A 7,411-nucleotide genomic window follows, 5' to 3' on the forward strand; every position below is an offset into this window, starting at 1 on the left:
CTCTGTGCTCTGCCTATTCATCTTTCTCCTGTCCCTTCCTCTGGCAACTACCATTTTTGCTTTTTGAAGAACGTCGTATAGTTGGAATCATACAGGATGTAACCTTTTTCTTTTTTTTTTTTTTTTTTGCGGTACGCGGGCCTCTCACTGTTGTGGCCTCTCCCGTTGCGGAGCACAGGCTCCGGACGCACAGGCTCAGCGGCCATGGCTCACGGGCCCAGCCTCTCTGCGGCATGTGGGATCTTCCCGGACCGGAGCACGAACCCGTGTCCCCTGCATCGGCAGGCGGACTCCCAACCACTGCGCCACCAGGGAAGCCCAGGATGTAGCCTTTTGATTGACTGCTTTCACTTAGTAACATATATTAAAGTTTCCTCCATGTCTTTTCATGACTTGATAGCTCATTTCTTCTTTCTTTCTTTTTAAACTCCGAATAATATGACATTGCCCGGATGTACCACAGTTTATTTATTCATTCACCTACTGAAGGACGTCTTGGTTGATTCTAAGTTTTGGCAATTATGCCTAAAGCTGATATAAACATTTGTGTGCAGGTTTTTGCATGGATATGTTTCCAGCTTTTTTGGATAGATACCAAAGAGTGTGTTTGCAGGATCATATGATAAGAGTATGTTTAGGTTTATGAGAGACGGCCAAACTGTCCTCCCAAAGTGGCTGTACCGTTTTGCATTCCCACCAGCAGTGAATGAGAGTTCCTGTTGCTCCACATCCTTGCCAGCATTTGGTGTTGTTAGTGCTCTGGGTCTGGGCCATTGTAATAGGTGTGTGGTGCTATCTCATTTTTGTTTTAATTTGCATTTTCGTGAAGACATGATGTGGAGCAACTTTTCACATGCTTATTTGCCATCTATATATTTTCTTTGGTGAAGTATTTGTTAAGGTCTTTGATCTGTTTTTGAATTGGGTTGTTGTTTTCTTATTGTTGAATTTCAAGAATTCTTTGTATATTTTGGATAACAGTCATTTATCAAATATGTCTGTTGCAAATGTTTTCTCCCAGTCTGTGATTTGTCTTCTAATTCTTTTGATACTGTTTTCTTGCTGAACAGCAGAAGTTTTTAATTTTAATGCAGTTAATAATAATCAATTATTTGTTTCATGGATTGTGTCTTTGGTGTTATATCTAAAAAATCATTATCCTACTCAAGGTCATTTAGGTTTTCTCCTATGTTATAGTCCAGGAGTTTTATAGTTTCATGTTTTAAATTTAGGTCTGTTATCCATTTTGTGTTAATTTTTGTAAAGAGTGTAATGTCTGTGTCTAGATCCAGTTTTTCATATGCTGATGTCCAGTTGTTCTAGCACCATTTGTTTTTCTTTTTTTCCAAAATTTAAAGTTTTTATAATTTTAACGATACCAAAATAAACATTAACATGTGGATAACTAGGAGAAATGTTTGGAAAAGCTATAACATAATATTAGAATGCAGAATACATAAGGTCAAAAATAAATCAATAATAAAGGTAACAAACAATCATGTTGGATAATGAGAAAAAGTTTAAAGTTGGTCATTCAAAGAAGAGAACAATAGGGACTTCCTGGTGGGGCAGTGGTTAAGAATCTACCTGTTAATGCAGGGGACACGGGTTCGAACCCTGGTCTGGGAAGATCCCACATGCCGTGGAGCAACTAAGCCCATGCGCCACAGCTACTGAGCCTCTGCTCTAGAGCCCGTGAGCCACAACTACTGAGCCCGTGTGTCACAACTACTGAAGCCCATGTGCCGAGAGCCTGTGTTCCACAACAAGAGAAGCCACTGCAATGAGAAACCAGCACACTGCATTGAAGAGTAGCCCCCGCTTGCCTTAACTAGAGAAAGCCCTCCTAACAAAGATCCAATGCAACCAAAAATAAATAAATAAAATCAATAAATTTATTTTTAAAAAACCCACAAAAAACAAAGAAGAGAACAATAGATATCTATTAAATGCAAATATTATTGGTCTATTGAGGGAATAAACATTTAAATCATACCATGAGTTGAAATATCTACACAGATACTCTTCTGGACCCAGAATGTTCCTACTCTTCTCAGTGTGCTCCAGCTACCTGGTCTAGCAACATTTGTTGAAGAGACTATTTTTGCTTCATTGTATTTCCTTTGCTCATTTGTCAAAAATCAGTTGGCTATATTTACGGGGGTCTATTTCTTGACTCTCTATTCTGTTCCACTGATTTATTTGGGTATCCTTTCGCCAATACACACTATTTGTTTACTGTAGCATTATAGTAAGTCTGAAGTTGAGTAGTGTCAGTCCCCCAACTCTGTTCTCCTTCAATATTGTGTTGCATATTCTGGGTCTTTTGTCTCTCTATGTAAACTTTAGATTCAGTTTGTTGATATCCATGAAATAATTTGCTGGGATTTTGATTGGAATTGCATTGAATCCATAGATCAAGTTAAGAAGAACTGACATCTTAATGATATTGTATCTTCCTATTCATGAACATAGAATATCTCTTCATTTATTTAGTTCTTTGATTTTGTTTATCAGAGTTTTGTAGTTTTCCTCAAATAGTCTTGTACATATTTTGTTAGATTTGTGCTTAAGTATTTCATTTTGGGGGTGCTAATTTAAATGATACTATGTTTTTAATTTCAACTTCCACTTGTTCATTCTTGGTTTGTAGGAAATTGATTGATTTTTGTATATTAACCTTGTATCCCACACCTTCCTTCATTTTCTATCAAATATTTATGAATGTCTACCATGTGCTAATCCCTCTAGCACAGTCCCTCCTCCTGAAGCTCAGAGTTTAGTGAGCAAGGTAGAAAAATAAATATAAAAATTAAAAACATATGTTATTAGTCTAGTATCATTTAAGGGGTTTTACAATTAGCTACTCACTTTTGGTCTTCTGGGAAGGAGACTCAACAGGAGATGAAATATGTGTTTCTTGTGTTGTATCTTCCTGTATGTGCTCTTCAAGGATTGTTGATCTTCCCACACCTTTGAAATATTCTGTGTATATAAGTTTTTGAAATTACATACTTGAATTCATTTATTTTATTTTTTATTATTATTTTAAATAATCTTTTTTCTCACCCTGAAGGTCTTTTTCAAAAATAATTAATTATATTTTATTTTTGGCTGCTTTGGGTCTTTGTTGCTGTGCATGGGCTTTCTCTAGTTGTGGCGAGTGGGGGCTACTCTTCGTTGTGGTGCATGGGCTTCTCATTGCCGTGGCTTCTCTTGTTGTGGAGCATGGGCTATAGGCATGCGGGCTTCAGTAGTTGTAGCACGCAGACTCAGTAGTTGTGGCTCGCGGCTTCTAGAGCGCAGGCTCAGTAGTTGTGGCCCACGGGCTTAGTTGCTCCACGGCATGTGGGATCTTCCCGGACCAGGGTTTGAACCTGTGTCCCCTGCATTGACAGGTGGATTCTCAACCATTGCGCCACCAGGGAAGCCCTACCCTAAGTTTTTAAAAGAACTTTCAAAACCAAACAAACTGAAAGAACTTCATGATGAGCTATTAATTTAAAGCTTTTTAATTAAAATAGAAAAGATATTTTAGAAGAGACTCATGAACACTTTTTCTGAAAACTAAACTTTTGTCACATTCTTTCCTTAAAAATAAATTTACCTGTTGAAGATAAACAAAAAACAACCCCCCCACCCCCCCAAAAACATATGTTTTTATAAGGGACATATGAAAGAGGTCCTTTTAACTGGGCCTTGGTGGTCCAGGGTAGACTTTTTAGAGAGGTATGAAGTGAGTCTTAAGGGATGAACCTTACATGAAGTGAAAAAGCAAGAATATTGTAGATGAAGATGACAGAAGGGAGATAGATGAGAAGCAGGATGGGTTTTCAGGGATCTACATGTGACTGAGTAGCAACAGATAGGGCTGAAGAGATTAAGTGGGGTCATGCTACTGTGTCTCTTGTCAAGGACCTTGCTTTTTATTCTACAGAGATAATTTGTTTCAAGTAATTTTAGCAGCAGAAATTTTTTCCAAATGAAATCTGTGTGGCATGCCAATATAAAATTAGATTAAAAGGAAATTTAATTAGTATGCATTATTTTATAAATTAAAACAATGAAAATACTGACATTTGTTTGAATAAGAATTTGATATAGAGATTATGGATGACAGTTATGTCTTATGTTAGCCTCGGCATTGCAATTCTTTTATGTCTGAGTTTTGTTTGTTGTACAGTGGCAAGATAATTTTGATTCACAGAGATAAGTAGTTGCAAATTGTGACAGTTTAAAAATGTTATCTCAGAATCTCAGGATACTATTTTATAAAAACGATGGAAGAGAAGGTTTTGTTCTTAGATCTACGCAAAAATGAAATTTGTGTTCGAGTGACTATGAGGATGATGGCACCAACACCCAAAACTGAATATATACCAGAGGGTAATTTCCAGGAAAAATTCAGTTTTTGACATTTTGTGTTTAAGCTATGTTATTTCAGAAGATAGGAAGCTTCTAATAACCATGGACATAACTGGTTCCTTAGAAATCAAACACGAAATATATGCGTTTTAAAGTTGTGAAAACTCATTTTCCTCTGACATCTTGCGGCCTGCTTTTGATAAAATTTTAATGGTTCATTTAAGAAACTCTTCACTTCTGGAAATTCAGGCAGCTGCTCAGCCGGTGGTTCAGAATTCTGCTGCTTCATCATTTCAGATTTCTTGACTTGCCTACAGATGCATCTAGACCAATGTCATTTTATATTTAGCGAAGTTAGAATAGTTCACAGAGACTCTTGTGTCCTTTCTGAATGCTGCAAATATCTAAGCTGGGTCATGCCACTACTCTTCTCCCTCAGTCAAGTCAATTAAAATGTATGTATTTAATGAATGGCTTGTTACAGAGAAAAATGTCTTGATGTTTCTTGGCAGTATGGCAACATCACCATTCACTTATTAATTTACTTAGTTTAATCCAATAGAAATAGATGCTAGGTTCTTCCTTGATTTGGAAGGTAAATGATTGTATTAATTTACTATGACTGCCATAACAAAGTACCACAGACTAAGTGGCTTAAATAGCAGACATTTATTTCTCATAGTTCTGGAGGTTGGAAGTCCAAGATCAAGGTGTCTTGGATCAAGGTGACTGTTTGCTTTCCTCTCAGGCCCTCTCCTTGGCTTGCAGATGGCTGCCCTTTTGCTGCCTCTAATTATGGTCTTATTTCTGTGTGAACCTCCTTGGTGTCTGTGTGTGTCCAAATTTCCTCTTCTCATAAAGACATTAGTCAGATTGGATTAGGGCCCTCCTTAATGCCCTCATTTTAACTTAATCATTCCTTTAAATACCGTATTTCCAAATATAGTCACATTCTGAGACACTGGGGGTTAGGACTTCAATATACAAATTTTGGGGGGCACAGTTCAGCCCATGTTATGATTAAATATTTTTCCTTGGGTATTATAAAAAAGACAATAGATTTAAGTTTTCTCCATAGCTTCACGGCTTCTTCATTTGTGTTTGTATTTTTTTTTTTCATTTAAGATAGGAAATACTTTATTCAAACCCATCAGAGAAATGGATAGCTTGAGTCTGTAACAAAGTGTCCATTTTTAAAGCATTGGTCAGTAATTGTATATGACTACATACACATTAATTGATCAGACCACAACTTTTCAATGATTAAAACAGAATAAACTTCCCTGTAAAAGCAGTGCCTTTGTGACATTTTCACTTTAGTATTTTTCTCCTTCTTCTTCTCCCTCTCCTTCAACAGAATCCACATCAACCTCCACATAATCCTTCTCAAGGGCAGCCATGTCCTCACAGGCCTCAGAAAACTTTCCTTCCTCTATGCCCTCATCCATATACCAGGGAAAGGCACACTTGGTATACGTCAGGTCAAACTTGTGGTCCAGGTGAGCCCAGGCCTCAACGATGGCTGTGGTGTTGCTCAGCATGCACACAGCCCACTGTACTTTGGCCAGGTCTCCACCAGGTATCACAGTAGGAGGCTGGTAATTAATGTCAACTTTGAAGCCAGTGGGGTACCAGTCCACAAACTGGATGGCGCGCTTGGTCTTGATGGTGGCAGTGGTAGCACTGACATCTTTGGGAACCATGTTGCCATGGTACAACAGGCAGCAAGCCATGTATTTACCATGGTGAAGGTTGCATTTCACAGCCTGGTTGGCTGGCTCAAAGCAAGCGTTAGAGATCTCTGCTACCAGCAGAGGTGATAGGGGCATATGTAGCCAGAGGGAAGTGGATGTGGGGGTAGGGCACCAGATTGGTCTGAAATTCTGTCAGATCAACATTCAGGGCTCCATCAAACCTCAGGGAAGCAGTGATGGAAGACACAACTTGATCTATCAACCTATTCAGGTTAGTATGTTGGGTGCTCAATATCAAGGTTTCTAAGACAGATGTCATAGATGTCCTCATTGTCTACCATGAAGGCACAATTAGAGTACGCCAGGGAGGTGTGGGCAGTGAGGTTGGAGTTGTAGGGCTGAAGTACAGCTATGGAAACCTGGGGGGCTGGGTAAATGAAAAACTCCAGCTTGGACTTCTTGCCATAATCAACAGAGGGACCTTCCATCAGCAGGGAGGTGAACCTAGAACCAGTTCCCCCACCAAAGCTGTGGAAAACCAAGAAGCCCTGAAGACCTGTGCATTGGTCATCCAGTTTCCAAATTCGGTCCAAGTTGAGGTCAGTGACCTCCTTGCCAATTGTGTAGTGATGTCGGGCATAGTAATTGGCAGCATCTTTCTTGTCTCTGATGAGCTGCTCAGGGTGGAGGAGCTGGGGGTAGGTGCCAGTGAGAACTTCATCAATGGCTGTGGGTTCCAGGTCTACAAACACGGCCCTGAGCACATGCTTGCCAGCAGTTTTCTCACTGAAGAAGGTGTTGAAGGAGTCATCTCCTCCCCCAATGGTCTTGTCACTTGGCATCAGGCCATTGGGCTGGATGCCATGTTCCAGGCAGTAGAGCTCCCAGCCGGCATTGCCGATCTGGACACCACCCTGGCCAGCATCAATGGAAATGCACTGGCATATAGTTGCTGTTTTGTGGCTGCTGAGCGGATGGCAGAGAGGAGGAGGCAAGGTTGTCGCTTCTTCCAGAGCAACTCTTAGGTGGTCGTTGTAAGAGAACCTGCCTTATTTGTATTCTTGATGGGACTCAGAACCACTCCTCCCCTTTTGCATGGGAAAAAGGGAGGTAAATCTTCTCTTCTGGAAAGTGTCATAGGTAATGCAATATTTCTCAGTCTTTTTACTGTCCCATCACATAGACACATAGGAGGGATGTCACATAGCCACAACAAATGAGTGGCTTACTAAGAGCTTGAGTTGTAGAATCCCTATTTAAAAGCTGTGTGACTCTGTCCAAAGTCTTAAACTTCATAAGAATACTGTCTAAGCTACTTTAACAGAGATCTCTATAATACCTGACTTAAGAAG

The 7,411-nt window shown here is 39.6% G+C and overlaps 1 pseudogene; it reads right to left on the reverse strand.

Annotated features, from left to right (window-relative positions):
• Positions 1–5,681: 5,681 nt before the first annotated feature.
• Positions 5,682–7,000, reverse strand: LOC132424004 (tubulin alpha-1B chain pseudogene; annotated as a pseudogene).
• Positions 7,001–7,411: the final 411 nt, after the last annotated feature.

Source organism: Delphinus delphis, chromosome 4 (assembly GCF_949987515.2).
Source record: "Delphinus delphis chromosome 4, mDelDel1.2, whole genome shotgun sequence".
In the NCBI taxonomy this organism is placed as follows: Eukaryota; Metazoa; Chordata; class Mammalia; order Artiodactyla; family Delphinidae; genus Delphinus; species Delphinus delphis.